The sequence below is a fragment of the Notechis scutatus genome, chromosome 6, assembly GCF_049901735.1.
Source record: "Notechis scutatus isolate UNSWTSFEM ecotype Mainland chromosome 6, rNotScu1.2, whole genome shotgun sequence".
NCBI lineage: Eukaryota > Metazoa > Chordata > Lepidosauria > Squamata > Elapidae > Notechis > Notechis scutatus.
In genome coordinates, this window is record NC_142014.1 from 71,090,936 (window position 1) to 71,110,082 (window position 19,147).

Here is a 19,147-nt window from a genome sequence, read left to right on the forward strand (position 1 = left end):
ATGGGGCAAAAGCTCTAACAGAAAAAGCAGGGAACTATGGATTTGTTCAAGCAAAGAATAGACAACTGCCTGTTGAGAATACTTAATCTGGATTCTTACACTGGGCAGGGATAGATCTTTGTGGCTTTAATGGCTCCTTCAGCTCTATGACCAAATCCAGAGAACTGGACCTCCTTTTTCTTTTACTCTGTCCTTATTTGCTTCAGGGGCTGATGTAAATCCTATTTATAGTCCTCTTAAAGACTCAAGTAAGCGAAGAAGAAAAAATATTTTTCTTTTTTTTTTCTTATTCTTTACAGTTCTTGTTTTGAATGATAGAAACCCACCCACCCACCATTAGTGTTCAATGAACCATTTTGCATTTTAACACAGATGCCAAAATAAGGAATTGCTATTAATTGAAAGGCATGGGTACGGTTGGCTGTGTGAAGGAATTATGTTACTAAGGCAACAGTGACTGTAAGTAATACTATGACTTTAAGCAATCAGATCCATCCTTAACCATAAATTAAATGATGTATGATCATCATCATCATCATTCTAGCCATTGTATATCCACTGTAGGATGAAGACCTCTTCCACGTGTTTCCAACCTATGTGGTCTTGAGCTTTCTTTTGCCAATTGGGCCTGCAATACAAGGTGTCCATCCTGTTTTAGGTCTCTTTCATGGATGCTTTTCAAAGTACATCTATTTAAGTACTGGAAGTCTCAGTTTCATGGGGGGTGGGAAATAATACAGATTTTCCTCCTGTTTCTAGGGGGCTATCCAAGCTTCATTGTTTCAGAGAGAAAAAATATACTGTATAGCCTGGGAACATTTGGCAGGGAAAAACATTCATTAACATATTAACAGTTGCTAAGGGAAACTGGTGGACGTTAAGTGAATCTGGCTTCCCCCATTGACTTTGCTGGTCAGAAGCTTGGGAAGATTACAAATAGTGACCACATGACCCTGGGAGAGTCCAACTGTCATAAATACATCCCCGTTTTTGATCACGTGACAATGGGGATGCTGCATAAATGTGAAAAATGATCATAAGTCATTTTTTTCATTGCCGTTGTAACTTTAACCAGTCACTAAACATATGGTTGTAAGTCGAAGACTCCCTGGTCCCACAAAATCTGGGAAGGTTGAAATCTAACCCTTCAGCCTTCAAATATTGCCTACCCATGAACCATGCATTTTCCAACTCATACCTTCCCTCAAACATGCTTTTTCAAAAGGCAACTAGACTTCCTTTGTTTTTGCTTGAAGACGTTTCACTTTTCAACTGAAGAAACTTCTTCAGTTCTGAATAAATGGTGGAAGATGGAAGGGTTTATATTTCTTGCAGTCATCTGGTCTGAGAGTCATTGAGGCCATTTGGAGGTTTATCTGTGCCCTCAGGGTACAGATTTATAACACAGTCCTTTTAGCAATTCCAATAAGGTTCCACGCCCATTTGCACTATTCAGGTGACCCTGAGAGCACAGATAAACCTCCAAGTGGTCTCAACAATTCTCAGAAAGAATGCTAATGACCAGATGACTGCAAGGAATATAAATCCTTCCATTCTCTGCCATTCAGTCAGAACTGAAGAAGCTTCTTGGATGAGAAACGAAATGTCTTCAAGCAAAAACCAAGAAAGTCCAGTTGCCTTTTGAATAAAAGCACTTTTAGGACAACCATGACCTGGATGACTAGGTATCCCCACAGTCATACTTTACCTCTTCTCTTGACTTTTTAGAGGAAATCGTCTAGGTGCCACCAAAGAGCACTTAAAACACTTTCTGGATTACATGGGCATCCACAGGATGTGGTTAAAAAAAACAAAACGGAATGGCAGCTACAGTATTGTGATCAAAGCTCTATCTGGATTTGATGTATGTTTCACTTAGAAAACAAATGGAGGGTCGATCACCCTGTCACAGCCATAGTGTTAGCTATTTGACAACACCCTGTAGACACCTCTGCTAAGGTAAGCATTTCTTCCTCTGTTTAAAGATTGCCACTATCCATTTAGATTGCATTTGCCTCCTTTCTGAACGTGAGCCTTTTTCCCAGATATTGAGTTATCTTATAAAAAAAACCTGGTGTCCAATTTTGACCAACTTCATGCAACTCAAGAGAGCCCTTCTCAATCAGCAGGCCAGCCAGGGATCTGAGAAATAAAATTGAGTTTCACAACAGATGATAACTGTCATCGCAAAGTAGACAGTGGATTTATGTACTATGGATTTAGGAGGAATTGGAGAATGAACCTGTCATGTTTAGCCAGGCTAAAATTACATGTATAGAAGTGCCAAATAACTTTTTATCATTGAAAATGGATGGTTACATTTCTCATAGCCTAGAGATTATTCTACTTCTCTTTTATTTCATATTTTCAACAACTAACCAGACTGTCCCGCCTCAGAACTTTACTCTGCCTCCTTTCCTGCCTAGGAGAAACAGAACTTCTCAGTGGTGTTTCACCACAGCTTGATCAGACCTCCAACCATCTTAAATCTGTAGTCCCATGTTAATACCAACTGGACCATATTATACTCTGCATCAGGGGTGGGATTCAAATTTTTTAACAACCGGTTCTGTGGGCGTGGCTTAGTTGGTGGGCGTGGCTTGGTGGTCATGCGACTGGGTAGATGTGGCTTGGTGGTCATGTTATTGGCTGGGCATGGCCAACTCAATATCACTCACATCGAGGCACACATCTCCTCGCCTGGCCTCTCATGACTGTGGGGATGCTGCAACAGTCGTAAGTGTGAAAAATGGTCATAAGTCGCTTTTTTCAGTGCCATTGTAACTTTGAATGGTCACTCCACACAAGCAAATTACCAGCAAAGGAAGGGAAAAAAACCTCCAGAGAAGTTCCTGAGACGGGAAGTCTAGTCCTGCCAAGAATGTAATAAGGGTTAACAGAGAGGCAGTTTCTGTAAGCAACACCAGAATGTTTCCTTCCTGCCTTCCTTATAGGATTAGGCCAGTAATTTCTTCTAACAACCGGTTCTCCAAACTGCTTAGAATGTTAACAACCGGTTCTAGCGAATAGGTGCAAACTGGTAGAATCCCACCCCTGCTCTGCATGTGAAGAATGGCCTGTGGAGAGTACAGTCGCTGTTGAAATTGCAGACTTTTTAATGCAATGATTAACAGCAACGATCTTGAAATCAAAAATAATGGGTGTGAGGGACTATGTATCCAGCCACCACAGGGGTCTGATTTTAAACAGTATAAAACTGAGACGTTGAGCATATTTTTTTTCCCTACTGTTCTCATTTAATTTAATGAATGAGAATTGCTTTTCAACGTTTCTTTCAGATGAGAATGTTGTTTTCACAGAAATTTTATGAATGGAGTGTGATGTTCTTGGGATAAAATTACAAAAAGAGTGTTTGTGAAAATTTTGCTATTCATTGCTAGAGAGACAGTCATTCAGTGTGGTGTTCACCTTCCCAATGTGCATGTAATTCCAAATAAAGGAATCATCACAACACTTTTCTCATGCAGCTTTTCCTGATGGGGAAACAAGAGAATTCTTCTGAGGCAGAAGAAGGTGTGAATGAAGCAACATCAGCATGGTATCCAGGACCACCTACAACCATCACCGAGGAAGTTCAAAAACACCACCAAAGACTAATTTGCAAACATGAGAAAGCTGGAAGTCAAAAGCTTCTTTCGCAGAGGGGGAAGCAAATTTTCAAAGCAAATCTTAGGACAGCTCTATCTAAATGTTTGCATTATCCATAAGCATTCACTGGGACCATGAACAAGATGACACCAGGAACACAGTTACACAACAGCCTAGAATTGCCATTAATCAAGCAAGTACACCTCAGCACTGAAGCTGCACAAATGCATGGAATGATTGGCATGATCAAAGATCCATCAAAAAGAGATTCCCAGTATTACAATGTTGATGGCAACCAGGAGGTGCTACTTCTCTTAACTGGACCACTTTTGATTGCAAAGGGCTGCATAAATGGCACATTTCTAGGAACACGCTTGGGGTCACCATAAAGGCATGAATTTGTGCCATCATTATAACTGTAATTTTACTGTATGATATAATCCTGGCTGGAGTAGGGCTTTAGTCTTGACTCAGTGCCCAGGCTTCTCCACTGGATAACTGGATAACTAACCGCCAAAGCAGATCTCATATTATTATATGCACAACATGAAATCACAGCTACCAATTCCTTTGCTGGTCTTGGCCTTCGTATACATCAAGTTTTTCCCCAAGAACCTAGGATGTCATAATGAATCAGTGTAGTATATGTACAGATCCAAGCTGTGTGGTCTTTTGACAGATGGAAATGTTGTCAATATGCAGATTTTCTAAATGTCATCCAAGATTTTATTGATATGGCACCTAGTATGCTGTTAACCACTGGGAACCCATCCCCCATGGCCAGTTTATGCTATAATCTTTTCAACTTCGATTTTTCAGATCTTAATTCTTTGTGATCTTCTCTAAGGCTAGGTATTCGGTTCTTGTTGTGGCCTGTCGGCTGCCAGCAGAGCTAGCAGCAGAGTCAGACAAGGAGGAAGTTGAGGGGCAGCCTGGGGCAGCTTCGGAGCCTTTGGAAGGCTCTGGTAAGGAAACAGCATCATGGACAGAGGCAGAGCCGGGGCCTTCCATCCTCCCCCAGGTGGAGAGGCAGCTGTCTTCAGGGCCTGAGTTGAGTGAGGGGGAGGAACAGATGGGGCCCATCCCAGATGCACGTATGCGCAGAAAGGAGAGGCGAGCAAAGGAAAGCAATAAGCCGGCTCTCAGGGAAAAGCAGATGCGGATGTTAGCCAGCCCCTCCCTGGCTGGGAAATAAATAGTAGAGGTTTGGGAGTGGCCGGTTGTCGCAGACAGCTGTTCATTTTCTAGTATACAGCAAGCAATTTGGATTCCTTGGCCAGAACCAGGTTTGTTGGGACTAATTACATTTGGTTTTTATTTATCCATGTGAATAAAAAGACTGTTCCTGCCCTGTTTTGAAAAGGGGGTTTGTTTTACTCACGAGTAAGCATCTTATCATTACTTACAAAGGCTGGGTCAGATCAATTCTATTGTCCCACAGCAGGGGTCTTCAAACTTGACAGCTTTAAGTCTTGTGGACTTCAACTCGCAGAATTCCTCCTCCAGTCATGTTAGCTCAGGAATTCTGGGAGTTGAAGTCCACAAGTCTTAAACGTGCCAAGTTTGAAGACCCTTGTCCCATAGTGTCACCATGTCAATTATACACACTGTCCCCTGTTCCACTACAGTTAAAGTGCCACGTTTGTATTGTTATTATATTGCAACAGCAGTTACAAAAAAAATACCCCCACCATTTTACTAAATCAGATTGAGATACCATTTAAAATCCATAAACTGCTTGGCAGATTTTAAAAAAGGCTTTGGAGAGAAAATGGCTGCAAAACTAAAGAATCTTCACATTTACTGGAAGAGCAGCAGATGCTGGCATGAAAGCACACTCTTTGAAGTAGCACTTCTAGCACGCAAAGACAGTTACAATCACCAGCTGGAATTGGAAAAGCTGTGAGCAGGGTTCATGTCAAGCACAACAGCTGAATGGTTTTTGGATCCTTCCAAGCGCAAATAGGATTGCGATAAGTCTATGTACAATCTTGTAAAGGTAGGTCAGTGCTCTAATCCTGAAACTGCAGTTGTAGAAACACCTGAAGCTGTGGATTTATACATTGATGAGACATCTGGCTGATTTCATGGGCCCTGAAATCCTGAACCATTTTTGCTTTTCATTAACAAGAGCTGGTTCCCAGCCCCTTCCCTGGCAGAAGTAGGGTAAAACAGAACAGATATGGAACTGCAACTAGTTTCATTCTGCTGTACACAAAATGGTTGTGTAGAAACCTTCAGGTTCTGGGACAAGGAGGAAGAGGTGGAAGAAAAGAAGAGGGGGGAGGAGGAGGAGGAGGAGGAGGAGGAGGAGGAGGAGGAGGAGGAGGAGGAGGAAGAAGAAGAAGAAGAAGAAGAAGAAGAAGAAGAAGAAGAAGAAGAAGAAGAAGAAGAAGAAGAAGAAGAAGAAGAAGAAGAAGAAGAAGAAGAAGAAGAAGAAGAAGAAGAAGAAGAAGAAGAAGAAGAAGAAGAAGAAGAAGAAGAAGAAGAAGAAGAAGAAGAAGAAGAAGAAGAAGAAGAAGAAGAAGAAGTCATCCAATTGTCCACATTTTCTGATCTTGCACTACTTCTGGCTGGTGTCAGCTTTGATAGTACTGTGTTCTTTGGCGGCCTGGTTTCCTTTTGCCACTAAATTAACCCATAATTAGAGAGGTACACCTGGGTTAGAACCTATGATTTGATTTGTGAGTCTGACTATTAAGTGATGCTGGAAATTAAAGAGATATTAGGGAGCATTTCCGCACAGCAACTTCTTCCCTGATAGCACAACTGAATCTTACATGAACACAGACAAGAGCAATGTTAAAACAATTTCCCAAATGTTGCTAACTTCAGTGAAGCAGATGCTTAATCATGTTTTTGCACTGAATAACACCTATGCATATCTGCGGTATGCAAGTGTGTGTGTTTGTGTGTAAACATGTATCCTTACTTTCTGTGATTGCTCAAAGGAGTGATCTGTATTATCAGATAAGACAAATTAGACCAAACTTTCTTTATTAAGCAAATATTTACAACTTGCCTCTCACTAAAAGGTCATTGCAGTGACATAGAAAATAAAACATACTGGTGTAATGGATTGTGAGAATAAGCTCCAGGAAGAGGAAGAAGAGCTGTAGCCAAGGCATTGGCCTGAGAAGAGAAATCTGAGTCCTAGGGAGAAATGTACTGGTAGTTCTCGACTTACGACCACAATTGAGCCCAAAATTCCTGTTGCTAAGTGAGACAGTTGTTGTTTAGCCCCATTTTATGACCTTTCTTGGCACAGTTGTTAAGTGAATCACTGCAGTTGTTTAATTAGTAGCATAGTTGTTAATTGAATCTGGCTTCCCTAATGGCTCTGTTTGTCAGAAGGCCCCAAAAAGTGGCCACATGACCCTGGGATTCTGTAACTGTTATAAATATGAGTTAGTTGCCAAGTGGCTGAATTTTGATCACATGACCATGGTGGTAAGTTTGGAAAATGGTTGTGCCGTTTTTTTTCAGTGGCATGGTAACTTCGAACCGTCACTAAATGAACAGTTGTAAGTCGAGGACTACCTGTAATTTGAAATAACGAGTCAGATATGACCCTCCCTCATTCTCTTTAGGATAAAAGCCAGGATAAGGGAGGCACCTTCCGAGTTGCAAGATTCGGTTAGTGTAATTCTGTAATAAAGGTAATTTTGGTACTTGTGACTTCAGTGTTCAAATCTGGTCTACCTCAAAGTGTTGAGACCTGGCTTATTTTGCAGGATCTGTATTAAAGATACTTTTTGTTGGGTGAAGTGAACAATTAGAGAAGAGTGGGAAAACTTTTAAGCTTGTAATTCTTCTCTAGGCAAAATGTAAACTTCTGAAAACTCCAAACTTGGAGAAACTGTTTTTAGGTGACTTATTGAAGGCCTAAGATCTCTTCCACACAGAAGCATGGCATCAATCTGATATTTGTGTTGACCTCTTTGTAGCCTTATGGCATCAAAGGCCTTCCAATGAGCTTCCCAAGCCCAGTTATTTGACTTTTGGCTCAGCAGCTCTTTTGGAGTTTTGCATAATTTTAAGCTTTGCATAATTTATTTTGAGGCTGCATGGGAGAGAGTTAAACACTCTCCTCATTGTATGTATGTAGACTCTAGAAAAAGCACAGAGAGGAGCAACCAGGATCATGAGGGGACTGGAGACTAAAACATATGAAGAACAGTTACAGGAACTGGGCATGGCTAGTCTAGGGAAGAGAAGGACCAGGGGAGACATGATAGCAGTCTTCCAATATTTGAGGGGCTGCCACAGAGAGGAAGGGGTCAAGCTATTTTCTAAAGCAGGGGTCGCCAACCTTTTGGACCTCAGGAACCACCAAAGTCATAATTTTAAATCCCAAGGACCAGAGGCCGTGGGAAAATAAAAAAAAAAAGTCTTCAGGAAAATTCCCACCCCGTTTTCCTACGGATTGAACCTTCTTTATTTGGGATCACAGGATACCGTCTCCAGCTCCTTTCTCAGGGGGGAAACAGAGAGACTTTTGGCTTCAAGGAAAGCAGCAGAAGCAGCAGAAGTCTTTCTTTCTCTTCCCCCAAACTCCGCCAGAAATGAGCCTTTGTGAGACTTGTCACACTGGCACAGCCTCTTGGAGCAGAATGCCTTGCAGGGTCCCAAAGACTCATTTCTGGCGGAGTTTGAGGGAGAGAAAGAAAGACTTTTGCTGCTATCCTTACGTGCAGCCAAAAGCAGAGGGAAGAAGTGGCCAGGCGAGGCGTGTGGGGTGCTTGGGGCAAGTTCCCCCCCTCCACCCTTTCCTCCCTTCCCTCACTACCTCATGTTGTTCACAATGCAAGCAACGCAAGCCTTGTGTTCCCATGGGCCATGTGGGTGGCGCAGCCTTGTGTCCCCGCGCAGCCTGGATTAATTGCTTTGGGGATGCTTTATGGGGTGACATTTCTCTGAAGACCACCAAAATTTTCTCACGGACCATCAGTGGTCCCCGGCCCACTGGTTGGCAACCAATGTTGTGGAGAATAGATTGACCCTCTCTCCTCTGTTGCAGCCCTTCAAATATTGGAAGGTTGCTATAACATCACCCCAAGTCCTTCTTTTTCATTAAACGAGACATACCCAATTCCTGCAATTATTCTTGAGATGTTTTAACCACCAATTTGGGGGAAACTTTGGTGCATTGCATAGAAAGCAAATTAAAAAGACTTTGCTGATTTTTTTTTTTTTTTTTTAAACAAGTTTTATTAAAAGTTTCAACAACAAACAAATCATTACATATTGAATCTTTCCCTGTTTTTCTACAATAATTTCCCCAATATTCTCATAAAACACAAACAAACACAAACAAACATAAAAAAAATCTTTTAGTAAAGTACCTTGGCCCCAGTTACCTCTCTTTGCATGGGCTAAAATAATAGCACATATCACTCTTCACATTTCTATCTTATTTAATCCATCTTAATTAAATCATTAAATTTGTATCTTTTGCCCATTCATTTATCCCTCTATCTCTTCTTATAATAAAAGAAAAATTTCTCCTGAAATCACTAATCAGAGTATGATGCCTTTCTATCCTCCCCCTAAGTTAGTAAAATTAACATTCAACATAACAAATACCCAATTTGGTTCTGCTTGGTACATTCTATCCACCAAAAATGTTTAAATACATTGTATCCTCCTTTCCTTCAATATTTTATTACATTTTAAAAATCAATCATTAATAAAAACTTCAACATTTTAATTTCTTATTAAATCTTAAAGCATTCTAATTTACTATTTCAAATATAAATGTTACAATACCATCTTCTGTACCTTAGCAGAATCTTTCTTACAGAAAATTATATTTCATCCTTTGTCTCTAAAAAAAAATCCCTCTTCTCCCATCCAATTTTAAAGCTTTGAGGCTTTTCTCCGCCTTTCCCCTTTCTTTCTTCCCCCACCAAATCTTCCTACCCCCCTTCTTCTTCTAACCTCTGCCTTGCTGGGATCCCTTCTCTGTTGCGCTCCCTTTTTCTCTTGTTTGTTATCATTATATTTACTTTGCATCATATTTTTCTCTTTCTCAAATGTTTTTTAGATCTTAAGTCCTTCATTTTCCTTGCTCTCTTCCTTCCTTCTTCCTTAGATAAGTTTTGGGATTCAATGAAGATGGCGTCTTCGTCTCTTCCTTGTTGTTCTTCTTCCGTTTCCATCTGTTCCATTGTCTGTTGGTAATTGACCAGCGCCATTTCTAGGAATAGAAAAGCTTTTTCCATGCCATCTTTGCAGATTGCTTTTATTTGCTCATATTCATCCCTCAGGTCTTCAAAAAGGAAAGCCATTATAAATAAATCTTTTCTTTTCTTTATTCCTCTTTCTTCTTACACCAACCAAATATTCCGAGAGAAAGGCAAAACAATCCCAAAATCCACAATCCTCAATAAATCCAAGCAAGCCAAGATTCCCCCTTCCTCTTCCAGGGTGGTATCAAACAAATAAAAAAAAGAATCCAAGTCTATATTTTAAAGCCTTATTAAGATTGTATTTCTGTCCTCAAGTCTTCAAGGCATCTCCTCCAACAAGGTCCAAATTTATAAATTTTCTTTATCCTCTCCCTTCCGGCTTAATTCCGTCGGGAGGGAGAGTAAACTTTCCTTCAGCACCTCAAAATAGCCGCTTTTTTTTTTCTCTTGTGGAAGAAATCATCAGAAAACCATCTTTTCCAGGAATTAAATTAGATAAATCTCAAAGCCCTGGGTCGACCAAGAAGAACTTTTACTTTCAATAACTTTCTCTTCTTTCACAGGATACCGTCTCCAGCTCCTTTCTCAGGGGGAAACAGAGAGACTTTTGGCTTCAAGGAAAGCAGCAGAAGCAGCAGAAGTCTTTCTTTCTCTTCCCCAAACTCTGCCAGAAATGAGCCTTTGTGAGACTTGTCACACTGGCACAGCCTCTTGGAGCAGAATGCCTTTCAGGGTCCCAAAGACTCATTTCTGGCGGAGTTTGAGGGAGAGAAAGAAAGACTTTGCTGCTATCCTACGTGCAGCCAAAAGCAGAGGGAAGAAGTGGCCAGGCGGCGTGTGGGGTGCTTGGGGCAAGTTCCCCCTCCACCCTTTCCTCCCTTCCCTCACTACCTCATGTTGTTCACAATGCATGCAACGCAAGCCTTGTGTTCCCATGGGCCATGTGGGTGGCGCAGCCTTGTGTCCCCGCGCAGCCTGGATTAATTGCTTTGGGGATGCTTTATGGGGTGACATTTCTCTGAAGACCACCAAAATTTTCTCACGGACCATCAGTGGTCCCGGCCCACTGGTTGGCAACCAATGTTTTGGAGAATAGATTGACCCTCTTTTCTCTGTTGCAGCCCTTCAAATATTGGAAGGTTGCTATAACATCACCCCAAGTCCTTCTTTTCATTAAACGAGACATACCCAATTCCTGCAATTATTCTTGAGATGTTTTAACCACCAATTTGGGGGAAACTTTGGTGCATTGCATAGAAAGCAAATTAAAAAGACTTTGCTGATTTTTATGCAAATCTCCCCAGCTCTGCTCAAACCCACCAATCTGGTCTGATTTATCTATCATATCCCAATTTCATAATGCAAACCTCAGTGGGAGGAAATGGACAGTCAGTCAATCAGTGCATATCCACCCTTTTTCTGCAGAATTCATTGCTGAGCACATGGGAAAAAAAACAACCAGCTCTGATTTAATTTCAAGCAACCCCCCAAAAAAGGTTTTAGGTTTTTGGTCAGATGAAATTATTTTTTCCCCATCTAGCTCATCTGCATCTATTCCAGAGAAGAGTTTCCTCCCCCATTAACCTGATTTTTTTGGATGTCCCAAAGGTGTTTTTTTTTTTCCAACAGGCAACTGGACTTTCTGGTTTTTCTTCAAAGACGTTTCGCTTCTCATCCAATAAGCTTCTTCAGCTCTGACTGGATGGTGGGGAATGGAAGGATTTATATTCCTTGCAGATTTATATTCCTTGCAAGAGCAACCAGCTGTCTGCAATGAGTGTAAATCCTTCCATTCATCACCATCCAGTCAGAGTTGAAGAAGCTTCTCAAATGAGAAACAAAATGTCTTCAAAAGTAAAAACCAAAAAAGTCCAGTTGCCTCTTGAAAAAAAAAAAAAGCACCTTTGGGACATCCATGACTTGGAGGACTGAGAATCTCCATGGACATTTGCTTTTTGGGATGTTTTTCAGATTGTCCCTGAACGTGGGACTTTTTTTTTGCATGTAAAGAAAAGAAATCTGTCTCACACCATATTTCTTGATAAAATGGTTGTTTAGGTTTCAATTGATGTTTATATCAATTGGTATATCAATATGGCTATCATGTCACTAAGGGTGACATGATTAGCAGTATTCCGGTATTTGAGGGGCTGCCACAAAGAAGAGGGGGTCAACGTATTTTCCAAAGTACCAGAAGGCAAGACAAGAAACAACGGATGGAAACAAATCAAGGAGAGAAGCAACCTAGAAATAAGGAGAAATTTCCTGACAGTGAAGACAATTAACAGCTTTCCTCCAGAAATTGTGGGTGCTCCTCCATCACTGGAGGCTTCTAAGAAGAGACTGGACAGTCACTTGTATGAAATAATATAGGAACTTCTGCTTGAGTAGGGGATTGGTCTAGAGCAGGGGTCGCCAACCTTTTGGACCTCAGGGACCACCAGACTCATAATTTTAGATCCCAGGGACCACTAGCCGGTTCTGTGGGCATGGCCTAATTTGTGGGTGTGGCTTGGTGGTCATGTGACTGGCTAGGCATGGCTTGTATGTAAATATTATAAATATTTATATAAATATTGAATTTTTTATAAAAAAAGAGAGCAACTTTTACCCAAAATCAGGCAAAGCAGGCAGGCAGATTGAGTTGCTCACAGAATCACAGATTCATTCAGAGATCTATCTATCTGCCATTGGCTAGCTCAGTCTGTCACATAAAATTTGCTTGTAAGCAAACTCATAAAATTTGCTTGCAAGCAAACTCACAAAATTAACTCACAACACACCATGCATGTAAATATTGATTTTTTTTATTAAAAAAAGCATTTTTTACCCAAAATCAGGCAAAGCAGGCAGATTGAGTTGCTCACAGAATCATTCAGTGATCTATCTATTTGCCATCGGCTAGCTCAGTCTCTCAAATTTGCTTGCTGTGAGTCTGCATTGAATTTGCTTGAAAGCAAACCTTCAGTCTTAAGGGAAGCAGAGCTGAAGATTTAAAGATTAGCTGGAAAGCAAGAAATCCAACCATTTACTGCTTCCTAGCTAATCTAAATCTCCCAGCACAGCAGAACAGAGGATGGTCGGAAAAAGGAAAAATAGCAATTTTAGCAGGCAAGTTTGCCTGGTAAGGAGTGAGTGGGCGGGGAGTATTCCTGCGAGCCATGTGGGTGGCGCAGCCTTGTGTTTCTGTGCAGCCTGGATTAATTGCTTTGGGGGGTGTGCTCTGTGGGTGAGATTTCTCTGTGGTCCACCAACATTTTCTCAAGGCCCACCACTGATTGGCAACCACTTTTCTAAAGCACACCTGAAGGCCAGACAAGGAATAATGGATGGAAACTGAACAAGGAGATTTAATCTGGAAATAAGGAGATAAACTTTCTGACAGTGAGAACAATCAACCAATGGAACAGCTTTGCCTTCTGAAGTTGTGGGAGCTTCATCACTGGAGGCTTTCAAGAAGAGAATGGACTGCCATCTGTCAGAAATGGTATAGGGTCTCCTGCTTGGGCAGGGGGTTGGATTAGATGGCCTACAAGATCCTTTCCATTCTGATTATCTGTTATCTCCTTGCTTTTAATAGTCTGTCTCCTTCCTAAAACCAAGGTACCATATGATCTAATCAACATTTCTTCTTTATAAAAAAGTATGGTTATTTTATTATCTATGGGTAGTCTATAGCTACTGTGTTTCCCCAAAAATAAGACCCTGCCTTATATATATATATTTTGACAGCAAAAAGGGCACCAGGTCTTATTTTGGGGGGATGTCATCCACTGACTAACCTCACTTGCATGCATCACCCCCGGCCTCCTTTTTGCTGTCAGAGGCCTTCAGGAACTTCTTCTTCAGTGGCTGGCAAATCTTTCCCGAAGGCCTCTGCAGCCAGTAACAGAGCTCCAGATCAATCCAGGGCTTTGTTATCAGCTACACAGGCCTTCCGGAAAGCCTTGCCAGTTTTGCCGGCTGCAGAAGAAATGGGCTGGTGAGGCAGGTGTCGTGGTATGTGAGCCCTGGCTACAACTGTCCAAAGGTAAGTAGTAGGGCAGCTCCACCCCCCCCTCCCCCCACCCACACCCTAGCTTCATTTTTACCCGCCCACTCTGGAGTCTTAATTAGAGCTTATTTTGTGGGTAGGGCACATGTGTAAAAATCAAGCTAGGACTTACTTTCAGGGTAGGTCATATTTTCAGGGAAACAGGGTAGATTCACAGCCTAAAATGGGTGGAAACTTAATAATTCAATTCCTAACCAAGGAGCTAAGAATGATTAATGTGGTGTCTAAGAATATAGGCAATGCAAAACAGGGTGGGTTTTTGTTAAATAAAATTGGTGCGTCCAGGTCTGATAAATTCAATATCTCTTGATGTTGAGGGCATCCCTTAGGTATTGCTCTGAAGGCTCCATGATCTATAAAAATAGACTTCTTTTTTCCATAAGTGTTCAGCTTCAATCTCCAACTCCCAATATTTTGTAATTTTTTCCAATTGTTTTTCTTCAATCCTAACATCATCTGGTACAGAAACATCAGTGAACCAGAGTTTTTTTCTTTTTAATAACTATTATATCAGGCATGTTATGAACAAGATGCCTGCCTGTTTAGATCTTAAAGTCCCATAAGAGCTTAACCTGCTCATTTCCCAAAACCTTCTCAACTTGATGTTTCCAGTAGTTTTTACTATATTTAAACCCAAACCTCTGACAAAGTTTCCAATGCACAGTTTGCATTGACTAATTGATTATAGAAATTGACTGACTGATTGACTGACTGATTGACTGACTGACTGACTGACTGACTGAATTTTGGAAACTTGATCAGGTCACTGCTTGTAGTCATTTTGTGAAGTTTTATTGAAGACACTGATAGTCAATTGTTTCATCCTTTTACTACAAAGGGGATAATTACCATTGCATATTACGTGTTGAATTTTTGTCTTTATGAAATCAGGTGGCAAAGCTTGTTCTTCAGTCGTTAAAACAAAGCCTTCAATTTCTTTCCTTAACTCTCCTAATCGTAACCAATTCCATGTGGGGGTTTTAAACTGGCTTTTCCTTCTATATTCTCCAAATTATTGACCATGCATTGCCTTGTTCTTCCAATTTACAAATTGGTTTTCAGTTGTTTCTTTTCCATATTCAGCCTTCATCTTCATTGTTTTTAAGAGCTTTCCTTTATTGACTTCCTTCACCTAGAGTTCTTGGCATGACTTAATGTAGTCATTAAATAAGGCCATACTTTTCTTCTTCCACAGTTTGTTTCACCTATATGAAAAGGGGGAAGAGCATGGCCTCAATGAGTATATTAAGAAAAGTCAAGAATCCTTGCTGAAGGAAGTCAAGGAAAACTCTGAATATACACTGCTCAAAAAAATAAAGGGAACACAAAAATAAGACATCCTAGATCTGAATGAATGAAATATTCTTATTAAATACTTTGTTCATTACATAGTTGAATGTGCTGACAACAAACTCACACAAAAACTATCAATGGAAATCAAATTTAGCAACCCATGGAAGTCTGGATTTGGAGTTACACTCAAAATTAACGTGGAAAAGAACACTACAGGCTGATCCAACTTTGATGTAATGTCCTTAAAACAAGTCAAAATGAGGCTCTGTAGTGTGTATGGCCTCCACGTGCCTGTATGACCTCCCTACAACGCCTGGGCATGCTCCTGATGAGGTGGCGGATGGTCTCCTGAGGGATCTCCTCCCACACCTGGACTAAAGCATCCCCCAACTCCTGGACAGTCTGTGGTGCAACGTGGCATTGGTGGATGGAGCAAGACATGATGTCCCAAATGTGCTCAATTGGATTCAGGTCTGGGGAATGGGTGGGCCAGTCCATAGCATCAATGCCTTCGTCTTGCAAGAACTGCTGACACACTCCAGCCACATGAGGTCTAGCATTGTCTTGCATTAGGAGGAACCCAGGGCCAACCGCACCAGCATATGGTCTCACAAGGATCTCACCTCAGTACCTAATGGCAGTCAGGGTACCTCTGGCAAGCACATGGAGGGCTGTGCGGCCCCCTAAAGAAAAGCCACCTCACACCATTACTGACCCACTGCCAAACTGGTCATGCTGGAGGATGTTGCAGGCAGCAGAACGTTCATGGCATCTCCAGACCCTGTCATGTCTGTCACATGTGCTCAGTGTGAAGCTGCTTTCATCTGGGAAGAGCACAGGGCCCCAGTGGCGAATTTGCCAATCTTGGTGTTCTCTGGCCAATGTCAAACATCCTGCACAGTGTTGGGCTGTAAGCACAACCCCCACCTGTGGACGTCCGGCCCTCATACCACCCTCATGGAGTCTGTTTCTGAGCATTTGAGCAGCCACATGCACATTTGTGGCCCACTGGAGGTCATTTTGCAGGGCTCTGGCAGTGCTCCTCCTGTCCCTCCTTGCACAAAGGCGGAGGTAGCGGTCCTGATGCTGGGTTGTTGCCCTCCTACGGCTTCCTCCACATCTCCTGATGTACTGGCCTGTCTCCTGGTAGCGCCTCCATGCTCTGAACACTACGCTGACAGACACAGCCAACCTTCTTGCCACAGCTCGCATTGATGTGCCATCCTGGATGAGCTGCACTACCTGAGCCATTTTTGTGGGTTGTAGACTCCGTCTCATGCTACCATTAGAGTGACAGCACTGCCAACATTCAAAAGTGACCAAACCATCAGCCAGAAAGCATAGGAACTGAGAAGTGGTCTGTGGTCACCACCTGCAGAACCTCTCCTTTATTGGGGATGTCTTGCTAACTGCCTATGCTTTCCACCTGTTGTCTATTCCATTTGCACAACAGCATGTGAAATTGATTGTCAGTCAGTGTTGCTACCTAAGTGGACAGTTTGATTTCACAGAAGTGTGTTTGACTTGGAGTTACATTGTGTTGTTTAACTGTTCCCTTTATTTTTTGGAGCAGTGTATATTTATTTATTATTTTATTTATTATTTTATTATTTATTTGCTTGCTTGCTTATTGATTTATTTATATTTCACACTTCTTAATTGCCTATCTTCCTCAGAAGGCTAATTATTATAATTGGTCACAATCAGCCAGATGTTTAGACTGAACGTGGCATTTTTCTCCACCTTTCAAGTCCTTCTGAAGGACCTAGAATATCAGAAGTTGTTGAATCAGAAGGACATTAAAGGTATTGTTTTATTACTAGGAATTAAATATTTAGTTCATGTGGCTCTGATTGTTCACAGTAATCAAAAAAATGACAATAAAATCAATAAAATATGCCAAACATAGCAAACAAGATCATTCGGTTGCAATCAGAATCATGACTTTTATGGGGTTGTTTTTTTTAATCCCACCCACCCCGTCCTTTGCTCCAAGAACAGTAAGAACTTTTAGAAAAGAGCGGTGAGGTTTGGTTCCTATGCAGAATTCCCTTGATGTGGTAGAAGGTAGTCCATAGTTGCAGGAGGGAGGGGCTCCTTCCCAGAGAGCAAAGAGACAACGTAGCTTGGAGTCTTTGGTATGTAGAAGGAGAGTGAAGACAGGCTCTGCCTAGTAGTTCACAGAGTCTATGTAGTAGTTAGGCTGATAAGCGCGGTAATGTGGAAATATTTCTGTCTATATGTGAGCAACAATAAAAACATTACTCTGAAGCAGAGGTGGTATTCAGCAGGTTCTGACCAGTTGGAGAGAACCGGTAGCAGAAATGTTGAGTTGTTCAGAGAAGCAGAAATACCTCCTCTGACTGGCCCCGCCCCCATCTCTTCTCTGCCTCCTGAGTCCCAGCTGATCGGCTGGGTCTTCTTTTGTTGCCCTGCGCAGGAGAATGGAGCTGGAAAGCAGGTTAGAGCGGGAGGGAATGGGGATTGTGCAGTAACCTTCCCCTGGAGTAGGGTGGGAATGGAGATTTTACAGTATCCTTCCCCTGCTATGCCCGCCACACCACACCACGCCCACCAAGCCACACCCACAGAACCGGTAGTAAAAAAAAAATTTGAGTCCCACACTGCTCTGAAGTAACTCCTTGTGTCAATCTTGGCTCCTTCAGCCTGATGTTTTATCATTTATTTGGGATTTTTGTCTTCTTCTCTTAACAACAGTTTTCAACCACCCTGTCAAATGCTGGGGGAAACAGGTGATCCAGGCAGTTCAAATGGGTGTAAAGATTTATTGCAAGCTTAAGCTGTCTACAAGAATCTGAACTTCAGACAGTCAAAGCAAATTGGTGGTAGATAAGAGACACAGGAATTCACAGGAATGTGGGCTGGACTCAGATCTTGTGTAGGCATGAAGGACTCAAGACTGATGACATGTTTGACACTTCCCTCAGGCGCAGACTGGTAATCTCCCACATACCCTTCCTTTTTTCTCTTTTCCAAAATTGTTACAAAGATTTCAGGTAGACTGTGTATCTGCAGTGCTTCAAACATTTAAAGCGCTAAACATCTGTGAAGAGGAATATGGCTCCAGAAGAGCTACCGGGGAATGGGGATTATGAACATTTTGTGAGAATATTTTGTCATCATCACCAACAGGGAAAATGAAACAAGAACATGCAGTTTGGCCCAGCATTAAACAAATGAGCACTACTGATGTGGTCTCAATATTGGGTTGTGCTGTGTTTTTCTAGGCTGACAGTCTCTCTTGCCTTTTGAATAAATGCCAAAATTTGTTTCCTCAAAACTTTGAGTGAAGTCAGAACCAAACCCAAGTCTTATTTAATAATGATCCCGTTGATGCATTAATTTATTCACTTTAATCTGTAAAGACTTTGATAGGAAATTAGAATGTCATTTAATCTATTTCTGGATATAATTAATGCTTATAATGACTCGTTGTTGTTTTTTACATCCTTCCTTTCCTCCAGAAGTTCAAAGCAGCATATTTAGAACTCCTCCAATTTTTCTCCACAATAACTTTGTGAGGTAAGTTGGGACAAGGGAGTTTCCTGGACCAAGAATGGTTGGACTTAAAACCAGATCTTTCTAGTCTACTCCAACACTTTAACTCTTACACCACTATATCCACACATTGTGTTAGTTGGTATGTAAATGAATGTTTGCCTTTTCATGCTGCTGTTGTCATGTTGTTGAGCGAGAAGTCAAAAGGTTTTCTGTAAATTTTAGATCCATTGTATCAACAAGGAATAGCAATCTGAAAATGAATGTCTTAAAAACCAGGATGTGTTTTCGCAGGGGAAATAAAATTATTACAGGTTGTACATAAATGGTGAAAGGTAGATGGATGTGTCTACTTAGTAGAATATGCGCTAAAGATGGTGAGATGGATGGAGGCATTTTAATAAGTACAAACATTGGTAGTAAGGTAATGAGTAGTATAAGGACTGCTGAGTATTTGTTGAAAGAAGCAAAATGGCTGTAT

General features: G+C 41.4%; 1 long non-coding RNA gene across 2 annotated transcripts; it reads left to right on the forward strand.

The window, feature by feature from the left end:
• The first annotated feature begins 370 nt into the window (after positions 1-370).
• Positions 371-18,697, forward strand: LOC148130245 (uncharacterized). Of its 2 annotated transcripts, XR_015750164.1 has the most exons (4): positions 371-459; positions 1,880-1,959; positions 17,866-18,105; positions 18,633-18,697. It is a non-coding gene; the product is annotated as an uncharacterized LOC148130245 (long non-coding RNA). The 2 variants fall into 2 exon arrangements; XR_015750163.1 differs by lacking the exon at positions 18,633-18,697 and having other exon boundaries at positions 17,866-18,572.
• The last annotated feature ends 450 nt before the right edge of the window (positions 18,698-19,147 follow it).